At 59.9% G+C, this 16641-nt stretch overlaps 1 non-coding gene across 1 annotated transcript; it reads right to left on the minus strand.

The window, feature by feature from the left end:
• Positions 1-4261: 4261 nt before the first annotated feature.
• Positions 4262-4380, minus strand: LOC131863838 (5S ribosomal RNA). The gene has a single exon (XR_009362732.1). It is a non-coding gene; the product is annotated as a 5S ribosomal RNA (ribosomal RNA).
• Between the last annotated feature and the right edge of the window lie 12261 nt (positions 4381-16641).

Below are 16641 nucleotides of genomic sequence, written 5' to 3' on the forward strand. Positions count from 1 at the left end.
GGGCACCATGGCGTGCACGAAGTCGGAGCCCGGTTTGCCCCGGGTGCGCACCTCGCGTGCACCTTCGCCGGGGTGGGCACCTCGGCTGGGTTGCGCGCCCTGGTGCGCACCAAGGAGCGCTCTGAAGTGTGCTCCAAGGTGCGGCGTGCACGAAGTCGGAGCCCGGTTTGCCCCGGGTGTGCACCTCGCGTGCACCTTCGCTGCGGTGGGCACCTTGGCTGGGTTGCGCGCCTTGGTGGGCACCATGCAGTGCACGAAGTCGGAGCCCGGTTTGCCCCGGGCGCGCACCTCCGCCAGGGTGGGCACCTTGGTGCGCACAACTTGCCTGGGCTGCGCACCAGGAAGGGCTCAAGATGGCACCCGCGTTCCGTTTTTTTCACTATCTTTCAGAACGGAAATTTTAAAATATCGTTTTTTTTTGCCTTTTCTGGAAATTAGTGAAGGCAGCGCATCAAAGGTGCGCAACGCTGGTGCGAACCTGGGAGCGCTCCGATGTGTGCTCCAAGGTGCGGCGTGCACGAAGTCGGACCCCGGTTTGCCCCGGGTGCGCACCTCGCGTGCACCTTGGTGCGCACACCTTGGCTGGGTTGCGCGCCCTGGTGGGCACCATGGTGCGCACCAAGGAGCGCTCCGAAGTGTGCTCCAAGGTGCGGCGTGCACGAAGTCGGAGCCCGGTTTGCCCCGGGTGCGCACCTCGCGTGCACCTTCGCCGCGGTGGGCACCATGGCGTGCACGAAGTCGGAGCCCGGTTTGCCCCGGGTGCGCACCTCGCGTGCACCTTCGCCGGGGTGGGCACCTTGGTGTGCAGACCTTGGCTGGGTTGCGCGCCCTGGTGGGCACCATGGTGCGCACCAAGGAGCGCTCCGAAGTGTGCTCCAAGGTGCGGCCTGCACGAAGTCGGAGCCCGGTTTGCCCCGGGTGTGCACCTCGGGTGGGCACCTTGGTGCGCATGCCTTGCCTGGGCTGCGCACCAGGGCGGGCTCAAGATGGCACCCGCGTTCCTTTTTTTTCACTATCTTTCAAAACGGAAATTTTAAAATCTCATTTTTTTTTGCCTTTTTCTGGAAATTAGTGAAGGCAGCGCATCAAAGGTGCGCACCTCGCTGCCCACCACGGTGCGCAACGCCGGTGGGCACCCGGGAGTGCTTCGAAGTGTGCTCCAAGGTGCTGCGTGCACGTTGTCGGAGCCCGGTTTGCCCCGGGTGCGCACCTCGCGTGCACCTTCGTCGGGGTGGGCACCTTGGCTGGGTTTGCCCCGGCTGCGCTCCGAAGCGGGGTTATTGGAGCGCCGCCTCTTTTTTTGTCGGAGCGTTTGGTGGGGTTTCTCGCATTGGCTCTTCCGAGGCCCGGTTGCCACCCTGGCGCGCACGAAGTCGGAAGTAGGGTTAATTGCCCGGGTGCGCACCTTTGCCAGGGTGGGCACCTTACCTGGGCTGCGCACCAGGGCGGGCTCAAGATGGCACGCGCGTTCCGTTTTTTTCACTATCTTTCAAAACGGAAATTTTAAAATCTCCTTTTTTTTTTGCCTTTTCTGGAAATTAGTGAAGGCAGCGCATCAAAGGTGCGCACCTCGCTGCCCACCTTGGTGTGCTCTGAGGTGCGCACCCGGGAGCGCTACGAAGTGTGCTCCAAGGTGCGGCGTGCACGTTGTCGGAGCCCGGTTTGCCCCGGGTGCGCACCTCGCCTGCACCTTGGCCGGGGTGGGCACCTTGGCTGGGTTTGCCCAGGGTGCGCTCCGAAGCGGGGTTACTGGAGCGCCCCCTCTTTTTTTGTCAGAGCGTTTGGTGGGGTTTCTCGCATTGGCTCTTCCCAGGCCCGGTTGTTGGGTGCGCTCCCACCCTGGCGCGCGCGAAGTTGGAAGTTGGGTTAATTGCCCGGGCGCGCACCTTCGCCAGGGTGGGCACCTTGGTGCGCACACCTTGGCTGGGCTGCGCACCAGGGCGGGCTCAAGATGGCACCAGCATTCCCTTTTTCTCACTATCTTTCAAAACGGAAATTTTAAAATCTCGTTTTTTTTTTGCCTTTTATGGAAATTAGTGAAGGCATCGCATCAAAGGTGCGCACCTCGCTGCCCACCTTGGTGTGCTCCGAGGTGCCCACCACGGTGCGCAACGCCGGTGCGAACCCGGGAGCGCCCCGATGTGTGCTCCAAGGTGCGGCGTGCACGAAGTCGGACCCCGGTTTGCCCCGGGTGCGCACCTCGCGTGCACCTTGGTGCGCACACCTTGGCTGGGTTGCGCGGCCTGGTGGGCACCATGGTGCGCACCAAGGAGCGCTCCGAAGTGTGCTCCAAGGTGCGGCGTGCACGAAGTCGGAGCCCGGTTTGCCCCGGGTACGCACCTCGCGTGCACCTTCGCCGGGGTGGGCACCTCGGCTGGGTTGCGCGCCCTGGTGCGCACCAAGGAGCGCTCCGAAGTGTGCTCCAAGGTGCGGCGTGCACGAAGTCGGAGCCCGGTTTGCCCCGGGTGCGCACCTTCGCCGCGGTGCGCACCATGGCGTGCACGAAGTCGGAGCCCGGTTTGCCCCGGGTGCGCACCTCGCGTGCACCTTCGGCGGGGTTGCGCGCCCTGGTGGGCACCATGGTGCGCACCAAGGAGCGCTCCGAAGTGTGCTCCAAGGTGCGGCGTGCACGAAGTCGGAGCCCGGTTTGCCCCGGGTGCGCACCTCGCGTGCACCTTCGGCGGGGTTGCGCGCCCTGGTGGGCACCATGGTGCGCACCAAGGAGCGCTCCGAAGTGTGCTCCAAGGTGCGGCGTGCACGAAGTCGGAGCCCGGTTTGCCCCGGGTGCGCACCTCGCGTGCACCTTCGCCGCGGTGGGCACCATGGCGTGCACGAAGTCGGAGCCCGGTTTGCCCCGGGTGCGCACCTCGCGTGCACCTTCGCCGGGGTGGGCACCTCGGCTGGGTTGCGCGCCCTGGTGCGCACCAAGGAGCGCTCCGAAGTGTGCTCCAAGGTGCGGCGTGCACGAAGTCGGAGCCCGGTTTGCCCCGGGTGCGCACCTCGCGTGCACCTTCGCCAGGGTGGGCACCTCGGTGCGCACACCTTCTCAATGTTTTCTTGCCTTTTCTGGAAATTGGTGAAGGCAGCGCATCAAAGGTGCGCACCTCGGTGTGCTCCGAGGTGCGAACCCGAGAGCGCTCCGAGGTGCCCACGAAGTCGAAAGTCGGGTTAATTGCATTGTTTTCCCCGGGTGCGCTCCGAGGTGCGCAACATCGGCGCGCACCAAGGAGGGCTCCGAAGTGTGCTCCAAGGTGCGCACGATGGCGTGCACCTCTGGTGCGCACGATTCGGAGCTCGGTTTGACCGGGGTGCGCACACCTTGGCTGGGTTGCGCACCTTTTGTGCGCTCCAAGGTGCGCACGAAGTCGGAGCTCGGTTTGCCCCGGGTGCGCACCTTCGCCAGGGTGCGCACCTTGATGCGCACGCCTTGGCTGGGCTGCGCACCTTGGTGGGCGCCATGGTGCGCACCTTTCGTGCGCTCCAAGGTGCGCACGAAGTCGGAGCTCGGTTTGCCCCGGGTGCGCACCTTGGTGGGCGCCATGGTGCACTCCGAGGTGCCCAAGATTGGTGCGCACCAAGGAGCGCTCCGAAGTGCGCTCCAAGGTGCGCGCGAAGTCGAAAGTTGGGTTAATTGTCCGGTTTGCCTCGGGTGCGCACCTTGCGTGCACCTTCGCCAGGGTGGGCGCCTTGGTGCGCACACCTTGGCTGGGCTGCGCACACCTTGGCACCCGCGTTTCCTTCATTTTAAATTTTTTTTTTTTACAATCTCTCAAGTGGGAAATTCTATAATCTCAACTTTTTTTGCCTTTTCAGGAAACTTTTGAATGGAGCGCATCATTGGTGCGCTCCGAAGTGTGCTCCAAAGCTCTCTCCAGCTGCGTGCACCTGCCCCGGCCGCGCACCCGGCCCCGCCCAGCTTCGCTCACCTGTCCCGGGCGTCTGGTGCGGAACCTTAGAGTAAGAAACATCACCGTGCACCTTGGCCAACGTGCGCGACTCGACCGAGCGCGCACTGGCCGAGGTGCACACCGATTTCACCTGGGTGCGCGCGCAGCACCTCGGGCGCACCGGGGTGCGCGCACAACGCCCGGGTTGCACCGTGGCCTGTGTGCTCGGGGCGCCTCGGGTGCGCGCTCGGTGTCGCCCCCGCGCGCGCGGTAGTGCGGGCAGCGCACCCCGGCCCGGCCCGGCCCCGACGAGAACGCAAACGGGCAAAAGGTTTATTCAAATAGCATTGCGACGCCCGGCGAAAAACTAAAAAAGGGTGCAACACCGGGACTTCCCGGGAGGTCACCCATCCCAGTACTACTCCGGCCCAAGCGCGCTTAACTGCGGAGTTCTGATGGGATCCGGTGCACTAACGCTGGTATGATCGCACCCGTTATGAGCTTGTCGCAGTGTGTACTTAGCAAACCGCGACCCACGTGCGAATCCACCCCGGCCACCCACCCCCGTCGAGGTGCACACCCTCCCTCGCGAAGTGCGCCCCGTTCGCCAAGTGTGAGCCCTGCCCGGGTGCGCGCACCTTGCTAGGGCGTCGGGTGTGCACCCGGCCCGGCCTACGTGCGTGCACCTGGAGGGGGCGTCGTGTGCGTGCAGTGTCCCGTCTGCAACGCGGTGCCCACACACCACCTCGGGCGCAACGACCTGCGCTCACATGTGGGCCGAGTGCACCTTGGTGCATGTTCGGGGCGCCTCGGGTGCACGCTCGATCTTGCCCCGGTGCACCAAGGCGCTCGGTTTGCCCCGGGTGCGCACTTGGTGCAAGGTGGGCACCCAAAATAGGGATCAAGCACCAAAACACAAGTTTCGGGATGCAAAATGGGACCCAAGGACCACAAATGCGTTCCAAGACCCATGATGGGTCCACGAGAACAAAAATGTGTTCCGAGACTTAATAAACAAATATTGGGTTTTAGGAGAAGAAACATGCTCTGATGCCCAAAACGAGAATCGACCCCGAAAAGGCCACAGGCCAAAAGTGGGATGCGAGACAAAAAAAAATGGGACCCGAGGACCAAAATTGGGTTCCCAGGTCGAAGACAGGGCAACCGGACAAGAAACGACCTCTAAGGCTCGAAATGAGTCCCGACGACTAAAACTTGACAAGAAGCACCCATCAGGCACCCAACTCGACACCCATGGGATGCCGACCCACCCGGGCTTCCACCTAGCACACCTTGGCACCCACCCACCCTCGCACCCAACCTCGCACCCAACTTAGCACCTTTGAACCCACATTGGCACTCACCCTGACCCTGGCACCTTGGAACCCACATTGGCACTCACCTTGACCCTGGCACCCACCTTTGCACTCACCTTGGGACCCACCCTGGCTCCCACCTCGGCACCCACCCAGACACCCACCTTGGTTCCTTGGCACCCACCTTGGATCCTTGGCACCCACCCCGACACCCACCTTGGCACGCAACTTGGCTACTTGCCACCCACCTTGGCTCCTTGACGCCCACCCCGACAACCACCCCGTGACCTACCCTGGCTAGGGTTGGTGCACACCCACCCTGGTGCCCACCTTGGCACCCACCCTATGACCCACCTTGGCACGCACCTTAGTACCCACCCCGTTACCCACCCTAGGACCCACCCCGTGACCCACCTTGGCCAGGGTGGGTGCACCCACCCTGGTGCCCACCTTGGCACCCACCCATCCTAGCACCCAGCCTGTGACCGGGCTTGGAACCCAACCTTGCACCCGCACCCGTCTTGGCCAGTGTGGGTGCGCACCCATCCTGGCACCCACGTTGTGACACACCCTTTAACCCACGCACCCTAGCACCCACGTTGGCACCCACCTTGGAACCCAACCTAGCAACTTGGCACCCACCCCGTGACCCACCTTGGCATCCACCATAGCAGTCGCCGACTTGGCACCCACCTCGGCACCCACCTTGACACTTGTGGACCCACCTTGCCACTCACCCTAGCATCGACCCATCCTAGCACCCACCCTGGCACCTTTGCACCCTAGCACTCACCCATCCTAGCACCTAACCTGTGACCCACCTTGACACTCACCCTCGCACCCACCTTGGAACCCAACCTAGCACCCACCCACCCTGACACCAACCCTAGCACCTACCCACCCTTGCACCCACCCTGTGACCCATCTTGGCACCCACCCATCCTACCACTCAACCTATCACCCACCTTCTCACCCACCTTGGCATCCACCTTAGCACCCACCCACACTGGCACCTTGGCACCCACCTCGGGCAAGGTGGGTGCACACCCACCCTGGCACCCAATTTAGAACCCACCGAGCATGTTACCCACCTTGGCACCCACATTGCAGCCCACCCTAGTACCCACCCTATGACCCACATTGGCATCCACACCCTAGCACCCAGGCACCTCGACACCCGCCTTGACACCCACCCTAGCACTGAACCTGTGACCCACCTTGGAACTCACCCTAGAACCCACCCACCCTGTGAACCACCTTGGCATCCACCTTAGCACCCACCCACCTTGGCACCCACTCTAGCACTCACCCATCCTAACACCCAACTTGTTACCCACCTTGGCACCCGCCCTCGCGTCCACCTTGAAACCCACCCTAGCACCCACCCACGCAGGAGCCCACCTTGGCACCCAACCTAACACCCACGCATCCTGGCACCCAACTTGTGACCCACCTTGGAACCCACCCTAGTACCCACCTTTGAACCCACTATATCACCAACCCACCTTGGCACCCACCCTATGACCCTCTTTGGAATCCACCCTAGCACGCACCCACCCTGGCACCCACCATGGAGCGCACCCTAGCACCCACCCACCTCGGCACGCACCTCAACACCCACCTTGGTGTGCGCACTGCGCCAACCTCTCAAAGACCCTATGTGGTGCGCTCCAAAGTGTACACCTTTGGTGCGCTCCAAGGTGCGCACCTTTGGTGCACACCGAGGTGCACACCAAAGTGTGCACCGAGGTGAGCACCAAAGTGCACTCCAGGGTGCACACCAAGGCGTGCACCTTTGGTGCGGTCAATGCAAACGAATTCGGAAGTTGGGGTCGATGTCCTAATCGCTGCTGCAGACTACACGTATGAGAATCGGACAAATAGCTTTATATAGGGGAGGTGTTGCGTTTGATGGGTCGACTCCCCTGGTTGTGTGCACTGCACCAACTTCAAAGACCCTGTCTTGTTTAAGAAGTCAAAAGTTGGGGTGGATGTCCTAATCATTGCTGCAGTCTACGCATGTATGAGAATCAGACAAATAGCTTATATAGGGGAGGTGTTGCATTCGGTGGGTTGACTCCCCTGGTTGTGCGCACTGCGCCAACCTCAAAGACCCCGCATAGCAGAAGAAGTCGGAAGTCGGATTTTGGTGAGCACCAAGGCGTGCACCTTTGGTGCGGTCAACGCAGACGAATTCAGAAGTTGGGGTGGATGTCCTAATCATTGTTGCAGGCTACACATGTATGAGAATCAGACAAATAGCTTATATAGGGGAGGTGTTGGGTTTGATGGGTCAACTCCCTTGGTTGTGCGCATTACGCCAACCTCAAAGACCTTGTTTTCGTTAAGAAGTCAAAAGTTGGGGTCAATGTCCTAATGGCTCCTGCAGGCTACACATGTATGAGAATCGGACAAATAGCTTATATAGGGGAGGTGTTGGGTTTGATGGGTCGACTCCCCTGGTTGTGCGCATTACGTCAACCTCAAAGACCTTGTTTTCGTTAAGAAGTCAAAAGTTGGGGTCGATGTCCTAATTGCTCCTGTAGACTACACATGTATGAGAATCAGACAAATAGCTTATATAGGGGAGGTGTTGGGTTTGATGGGTTGACTCCCCTAGTTGTTCGCATTACACCAACCTCAAAGACCTTGTTTTCGTTTAGAAGCCGAAAGTTGGGGTCGATGTCCTAATTGCTCCTGCAGGCTACGCATGTATGAGAATCAGACAAATAGCTTATATAGGGGAGGTGTTGGGTTTGATGGGTCGACTCCCCTGGTTGTGCGCATTGCGCCAACCTCAAAGACCCTGCATTGCGGATGAAGTCGAAAGTCAGAGTTTGGTGTGCTACAAGGTGTGGTCGAAGGTGCTCACCTAGGTGTGCACCTTTGGAGCACAGGAAAAGTGCCCTCCAAAAGTGCGCACCTTTGGAGTGCACAAAAGTGCCCTCCAAAAGTGCGCACCTTTGGAGCGCAGAAAAGTGCCCTCCAAAAAGTGCCCTCCAAAAGTGCGCACCTTTGGAGCGCAGAAAAGTGCCCTCCAAAAAGTGCCCTCCAAAAGTGCGCACCTTTGGAGCGCAGAAAAGTGCCCTCCAAAAAGTGCCCTCCAAAAGTGCGCACCTTTGGAGCGCAGAAAAGTGCCCTCCAAAAAGTGCCCTCCAAAAGTGCGCACCTTTGGAGCGCAGAAAAGTGCCCTCCAAAAAGTGCCCTCCAAAAGTGCGCACCTTTGGAGCGCAGAAAAGTGCCCTCCAAAAAGTGCCCTCCAAAAGTGCGCACCTTTGGAGCGCAGAAAAGTGCCCTCCAAAAAGTGCCCTCCAAAAGTGCGCACCTTTGGAGCGCAGAAAAGTGCCCTCCAAAAAGTGCCCTCCAAAAGTGCGCACCTTTGGAGCGCAGAAAAGTGCCCTCCAAAAAGTGCCCTCCAAAAGTGCGCACCTTTGGAGCGCAGAAAAGTGCCCTCCAAAAAGTGCCCTCCAAAAGTGCGCACCTTTGGAGCGCAGAAAAGTGCCCTCCAAAAGTGCGCACCTTTGGAGCGCACAAAAGTGCCCTCCAAAAGTGCGCACTTTTGGTGCGCACCAAGGCGCTGGTTCGGTCGTTGCAGGCGAGTTCGGAAGTTGGGGTCGATGTCCTGAGCGGAGGTGCAAACTACACAGGTGTCGGAATCGGACAAATAGCTTATATAGGGGAGGTGTATGCTTCGATGGGTCGACTCCCCAGGTTGAGCGCACCGCGCCAACCTCAAAGACCCTACGGTATGGATGAAGTCGGAAGTTGGGTCCGATGACCGATTCGATTAGTAGGTATGCTCATGAGGTCGGAATTTGGGTCCGATGACCTGCCATGTGCAGGAAGGCGAATGTTGACACTGTGCGTTGCAAGGTGCACACCAAGGCGCTGGTGCGGTCTTTTTAGTCGAGTTCGGAAGTTGGGGTCGATGTCCTGATCGGAGGTGCAAGCTACACAGGTGTGGGAATCGGACAAATAGCTTATATAGGGGAGGTGTATGCTTCGTTGGGTCGACTCCCCGGGTTGAGCGCACCGCGCCAACCTCAAAGACCCTACGGTATGGATGAAGTCGGAAGTTGGGTCCGATGACCGATTCGATATGTAGGCATACTCGCGAGGTCGGAATTTGGGTCCGATGACCTGCCACGTGCAGGAAGGCGAATGTTGGCACTGTGCGTTGCAAGGTGCGCACCAAGGCGCTGGTTCGGTCGTTGGAGGCGAGTTCGGAAGTTGGGGTCGATGTCTTGATCGGAGGTGCAAACTACACAGGTGTGGGAATCGGACAAATAGCTTATATAGGGGAGGTGTATGCTTCGTTGGGTCGACTCCCCGGGTTGAGCGCACCGCGCCAACCTCAAAGACCCTACGGTATGGATGAAGTCGGAAGTTGGGTCCGATGACCGATTCGATATGTAGGCATACTCGCGAGGTCGGAATTTGGGTCCGATGACCTGCCATGTGCAGGAAGGCGAATGTTGGGACTGTGCGTCGCAAGGTGCGCACCAAGGCGCTGGTGCCGTCGTTGCAGTCGAGTTCGGAAGTTGGGGTCGATGTCCTGGTCAGAGGTGCAAACTACACAGGTGTGGGAATCGGACAAATAGCTTATATAGGGGAGGTGTATGCTTCGATGGGTCGACTCCCTGGGTTGAGCGCACCGCGCCAACCTCAAAGACCCTACAGTATGGATGAAGTCGGAAGTTGGGTCCGATGACCGATTCGATACGTAGGCATATTGGCGAGGTCTGAATTTGTGTCCGATGACCTGCCATGCGCAGGAAGGCGGAATTTGGGTCCGATGACCGAGTTGATGGCGTGCCATGCGCAGAAAGGCGGAATTTGGGTCCGATGACCGAGTTGATGTTGATGGCCCGCCATGCACAGGAAGGCGGAATTTGGGTCCGATGACCGATTTGAAGGCGTGCCATACGCAAAAAGGCGGAGTTTGGGTCCGATGACCGAGTTGATATTGATGGCCCGCCATGCGCAGGAAGGCGGAATTTGGGTCCGATGACCTGACATACGCATGGAGTCCGACTCGGGGGCCGATGTTCGATTCGATGACTTGCATTGTGGGTAAAGTCGGAAGTTGTGGTCTTTGACCCGATTCGATGACCAGACTTCGGCTGCTTGAGAATCGGACAAATAACTTATATAGGGGAGGTAGTGTTCTCGAGCATCCTCCCCCCGTGCCCGTTTATGTCGATTGATGCTGGTGCTCGACTGGTTGGAGCGCTCGGATGCAAAAATCTTGCACCAGGATTTATCGATTGTGATGGACACGGCAAGTCTCCTGATTGCTATGCAGGAGCTCATCGTGAATCTCTATGCGGCCTTGGTATGGACTCGACCTGCGGAATGGTTCGGCAATGGTAGTCGCTCCAACACGTCCTTGCAATGGCCACAGAGGTGATTCGACTAGAGCTCCAGTCTAGCTTTTGGGTTGCTTGGCGGACTGGTATAGCCGCGATCGAGTTCCGGCCATGAACGTTTTAGATAGCTCTTGGGCTTTCTGGGACGGAAGTCGGAAGTTTGGGCTGTTGTCCGATTTGATGACCATTCTTCGGATGTGTGAGAATCGGACAAATAACTTATATAGGGGACTGTGTTGTCTCACGCAGCCCCCTCCGTGCCCCTCTATCTCGACCGATGTTGGTGCTTGAAAGGGTTGGGATCGCTCGGATTTATAAACGTGCACCACCATTTGTCGAGTGTGAGGGACGCGGCAGGTCTCCTAAATGCTATGCGGGCGCTCTCTGAGAATCTCTATCCGGCCTCGACACAGACTAGTCTTGCTGAATGGTTTGGCACTGGTAGTCGATCCAACACGTCGTTGTTGTGGCCGCCTAGGCGATTCGATTCGAGCCCCCGTCTAGCTTTTGGGTTGCTTGGCGGATTTTGCCCTATCCGCAAGTGAGCTCGGTCCCTAAACGTTCGAGAAACCCGATTGCTATGCGCCGACTCTCTTTCTTGCGAGCCTCCATCTAGCTTTTGGGTCTCTACGGAACGGAAGTCGGAATCTGGGACCGTTGTTTGATTCGACGAGGCAGACTACGGTTGTGCGAGAATCGGACAAATAACTTATATAGGGGAGGTGTTGACTGGAGCATTCTCCCCCGTGCCCCTCTAACTCGACCAATGCTGGCGCTCGAACGGTGGTAGCGCTCGGATTTTCATTGAGCGCCAGCATTGGTCGATTTAGAGGGGCATGCGAGATTCCCGAATGCTATGCGAGGGCTCTAACGGAAATGTCTATTGGTTTCGGTATGGATGCAATTGCGAGTGGTTCGGCAAAGGTAGTCGTTCCGATGCGTCCATGTCGTGGCCAAATCGATAATTCGATTTGAGCCCTCGTATAGCATTTGGGTCTCTCGATGTGATTCCGCATTCCAGTCCCTTTGGGCACTGCTTGAGCCGCATCCCAGGGGGTTCCCTTCCCAATAATCTGCCTCGCAACCCGATTGCTATGCGGTGAGGCTCCTCGGCCGCCTCGGAACTATCTGTGTATCAGACGCATCGCGGGATAAGGGGTTGGCAACGGTAGTCGCCCCAAGCGCGTCCGATGCTTGGACCATTCCGAGGCGGCCCTGAAGCCTCTTCCGTCTAGCCGTTGGGTCCTTCTCGCCGCATCCCTCGCCTCGCACCCCGATTGCTATGCGGTGAGGCTCCTCGGCCGCCTCGGAACTATCTGTGTATCGGACGCGTCGCGGGATAAGGGGTTGTCACTGGTAGTCGCCCCAAGCGCGTCCGATGCTTGGACCATTCCGAGGCGGCCCTGAAGCCTCTTCCGTCTAGCCGTTGGGTCCTTCTCGCCGCATCCCTCGCCTCGCACCCCGATTGCTATGCGGTGAGGCTCCTCGGCCGCCTCGGAACTATCTGTGTATCGGACGCGTCGCGGGATAAGGGGTTGTCATTGGTAGTCGCCCCAAGCGCGTCCGATGCTTGGACCATTCCGAGGCGGCCCTGAAGCCTCTTCCGTCTAGCCGTTGGGTCCTTCTCGCCGCATCCCTCGCCTCGCACCCCGATTGCTATGCGGTGAGGCTCCTCGGCCGCCTCGGAACTATCTGTGTATCGGACGCGTCGCGGGATAAGGGGTTGTCACTGGTAGTCGCCCCAAGCGCGTCCGATGCTTGGACCATTCCGAGGCGGCCCTGAAGCCTCTTCCGTCTAGCCGTTGGGTCCTTCTCGCCGCATCCCTCGCCTCGCACCCCGATTGCTATGCGGTGAGGCTCCTCGGCCGCCTCGGAACTATCTGTGTATCGGACGCGTCGCGGGATAAGGGGTTGTCACTGGTAGTCGCCCCAAGCGCGTTCGATGCTTGGACCATTCCGAGGCGGCCCTGAAGCCTCTTCCGTCTAGCCGTTGGGTCCTTCTCGCCGCATCCCTCGCCTCGCACCCCGATTGCTATGCGGTGAGGCTCCTCGGCCGCCTTGGAACTATCTGTGTATCGGACGCGTCGCGGGATAAGGGGTTGTCACTGGTAGTCGCCCCAAGCGCGTCCGATGCTTGGACCATTCCGAGGCGGACCCGAAGCCTCTTCCGTCTAGCCGTTGGGTCCTTCTCGCCGCATCCTTCGCCTCGCACCCCGATTGCTATGCGGTGAGGCTCCTCGGCCGCCTCGGAACTATCTGTGTATCGGACGCGTCGCGGGATAAGGGGTTGTCACTGGTAGTCGCCCCAAGCGCGTCCGATGCTTGGACCATTCCGAGGCGGACCCGAAGCCTCTTCCGTCTAGCCGTTGGGTCCTTCTCGCCGCATCCCTCGCCTCGCACCCCGATTGCTATGCGGTGAGGCTCCTCGGCCGCCTTGGAACTATCTGTGTATCGGACGCGTCGCGGGATAAGGGGTTGTCACTGGTAGTCGCCCCAAGCGCGTCCGATGCTTGGACCATTCCGAGGCGGACCCGAAGCCTCTTCCGTCTAGCCGTTGGGTCCTTCTCGCCGCATCCCTCGCCTCGCACCCCGATTGCTATGCGGTGAGGCTCCTCGGCCGCCTTGGAACTATCTGTGTATCGGACGCGTCGCGGGATAAGGGGTTGTCACTGGTAGTCGCCCCAAGCGCGTCCGATGCTTGGACCATTCCGAGGCGGACCCGAAGCCTCTTCCGTCTAGCCGTTGGGTCCTTCTCGCCGCATCCCTCGCCTCGCACCCCGATTGCTATGCGGTGAGGCTCCTCGGCCGCCTTGGAACTATCTGTGTATCGGACGCGTCGCGGGATAAGGGGTTGTCACTGGTAGTCGCCCCAAGCGCGTCCGATGCTTGGACCATTCCGAGGCGGCCCCGAAGCCTCTTCCGTGTAGCCGTTGGGTCCTTCTCGCCGCATCCCTCGCCTCGCACCCCGATTGCTATGCGGTGAGGCTCCTCGGCCGCCTTGGAACTATCTGTGTATCGGACGCGTCGCGGGATAAGGGGTTGTCACTGGTAGTCGCCCCAAGCGCGTCCGATGCTTGGACCATTCCGAGGCGGCCCCGAAGCCTCTTCCGTGTAGCCGTTGGGTCCTTCTCGCCGCATCCCTCGCCTCGCACCCCGATTGCTATGCGGTGAGGCTCCTCGGCCGCCTTGGAACTATCTGTGTATCGGACGCGTCGCGGGATAAGGGGTTGTCACTGGTAGTCGCCCCAAGCGCGTCCGATGCTTGGACCATTCCGAGGCGGACCTGAAGCCTCTTCCCTCTAGCCGTTGGGGCTTTCTCGCCGCATCCCTCGCCTCGCACCCTGATTGCTATGCTGTGAGGCTCCTCGGCCGCCTTGGAACTATCTGTGTATCGGACGCATCGCGGGATAAGGGGTTGGCAGTGGTAGTCGCCCCAAGCGCATCCGATGCTTGGACCATTCCGAGGCGGCCCTGCAGCCTCTTCCGTCTAGCCGTTGGGGCCATCTCGCCGCATCCCCCACCTCGCACCACGATTGCTATGCGGTGAGGCTCCTTGGCCGCCTCGGAACTATCTGTGTATCGGACGCATCGCGGGATAAGGGGTTGTCACTGGTAGTCGCCCCAAGCGCGTCCGATGCTTGGACTATTCCGAGGCGGCCCTGCAGCCTCTTCCGTCTAGCCGTTGGGGCCATCTCGCTGCATCCCCCACCTCCTCGGCCGCCTCGGAACTATCTGTGTATCGGACGCATCGCGGGATAAGGGGTTGGCAGTGGTAGTCGCCCCAAGCGCGTCCGATGCTTGGACTATTCCGAGGCAGCCCTGCAGCCTCTTCCGTCTAGCCTTTGGGGCCATCTCGCCGCATCCCTCGCCTCGCACCCCGATTGCTATGCGGTGAGGCTCCTCGGCCGCCTGGGAACTATCTTCGTATCGGACGCATCGCGGGATAAGGGGTTGTCACTGGTAGTCGCCCCAAGCGCGTCCGATGCTTGGACTATTCCGAGGCGGCCCTGTGGCCTCTTCCGTCTAGCCGTTGGGGCCATCTCGCCGCATCCCCCACCTCGCACCCCGATTGCTATGCGGTGAGGCTCTTCGGCCGCCTTGGAACTATCTTCGTATCGGACGCATCGCGGGATAAGGGGTTGTCACTGGTAGTGGCCCCAAGCGCGTCCGATGCTTGGACTATTCCGAGGCGGCCCTGCAGCCTCTTCCGTCTAGCCGTTGGGGCCATCTCGCCGCATCCCCCACCTCGCACCCCGATTGCTATGCGGTGAGGCTCCTCGGCCGCCTTGGAACTATCTTCGTATCGGACGCATCGCGGGATAAGGGGTTGTCACTGGTAGTCGCCCCAAGCGCGTCCGATGCTTGGACTATTCCGACGCGGCCCTGTGGCCTCTTCCGTCTAGCCGTTGGGGCCATCTCGCCGCATCCCCCACCTCGCACCCCGATTGCTATGCGGTGAGGCTCCTCGGCCGCCTTGGAACCATCTTCGTATCGGACGCATCGCGGGATAGGGGGCTGTCACTGGTAGTCGCCCCAAGCGTGTCCGATGCTTGGACCATTCCTAGGCGGCCCTGAAGCCTCTTCCGTCTAGCCGTTGGGGCCTTCCCGCCCCATCCCTCGCCTCGCACCCCCGATTGCTATGCGGTGAGGCTCCTCGGCCGCCTTGGAACCATCTGTGTATCGGACGCATCGCGGGATAAGGGGTTGGCACTGGCAGTCGCCCCAAGCGCGTCCGATGCTTGGACCATTCCGAGGTGGCCCTGAAGCCTCTTCCGTCTAGCCGTTGGGGCCTTCCCGCCCCATCCCTCGCCTCGCACCCCGATTGATATGCGGTGAGGCTCCTCGGCCGCCTTGGAACTATCTGTGTATCGGACGCATCGCGGGATAAGGGGTTGGCACTGGTAGTCGTCCCAATCGCATCCGATGCTTGGACCATTCCGAGGCGGCCCTGCAGCCTCTTCCGTTTAGCCGTCGGGGCCTTCCCGCCGCATCCCTCGCCTCGCATCCCGATTCCTATGCGGTGAGTCTTCTCGGCCGCCGCGGAACTATACCTGTTATTGCTACTGCATCCTTCGGCTGGTAACCTCCTCTGCCGCCTTGGAACGTTCTCTTTGTCGGACGCGTCGCGGGATAAGGGGTTGGCACTGGTAGTCGCCCCAAGCGCGCCCGATGCATAGACCGCTCCGAGTCGACCTTGCTTTCAGCCTCTCACATGCATAGACCTCTCTGAGTCGACCCTGCAGCCTCTCACGTTTAGCCTTTGGAATCTCGCCTCACAACATGATTGCTATCCTTGATGCATCCCTTGCCTCGAGCCCTGATTGCTTTCTTGGCTGCATCCCTCCTCTCCTCACAGCCCGGTTGTCATCACTGCTTCATCCGTCGCTTCATGCATTCTGGCTGCTGGGCCCTTCCCACCGCACACCTCGATTGCTATCTCTTCTGCATCACACACCCCGATTGCTATCTCTGCTACATCCCTCGGCTCTCACTTCTGCATCCTTCGCCTCACACCTCGATTGCTATCAATGCTGCATCCGTAACCTCACACCCCGATTGCTATGCGGGGAGGCTCCTTGGCCGCCTTGGAAATTTCTGTGTGTCGGACGCACCGCGGGATAAGGGGTTGGCACTGGTAGTCGCCCCAAGTGCGCCCGATTCTTAGACCGCTTCGAGGTGACCTCGTAGCCTCTTTCGTCCAGGCTTCCTGCCTTCAACGCCCTTTTTACACCTCGATTGCTATGCGCGGGCTCGTTGGCGTCTATCACCTCTCTGCGAAGAGTGGCACGATGATTGTTGGGGTAAATCGTAGCAGTCCGATCTCTGGCCTTGGGCCATTGTGAGGGCTGATCGATTTCCTGTGCGCATCTCGTGTTCGCCCAGTAACAGACTCGACGACTTGTAATCGGTCTTGTTCCCGATTGTTCCTGGAGGTAGTCTTCGGAACTCTTGGATTTGACCTGTCACTCGAACTGTCCTCTTCCGAGGATGCTTGTGTGTGTGTGCTTGTGCCATTTCCTTGGCGGTATTAACGAGATATTAAAGAGCGGAGTGAGCGCCTCGCCCAGC

This window comes from Cryptomeria japonica, unplaced genomic scaffold, assembly GCF_030272615.1.
Source record: "Cryptomeria japonica unplaced genomic scaffold, Sugi_1.0 HiC_scaffold_69, whole genome shotgun sequence".
Taxonomy (NCBI): domain Eukaryota; kingdom Viridiplantae; phylum Streptophyta; class Pinopsida; order Cupressales; family Cupressaceae; genus Cryptomeria; species Cryptomeria japonica.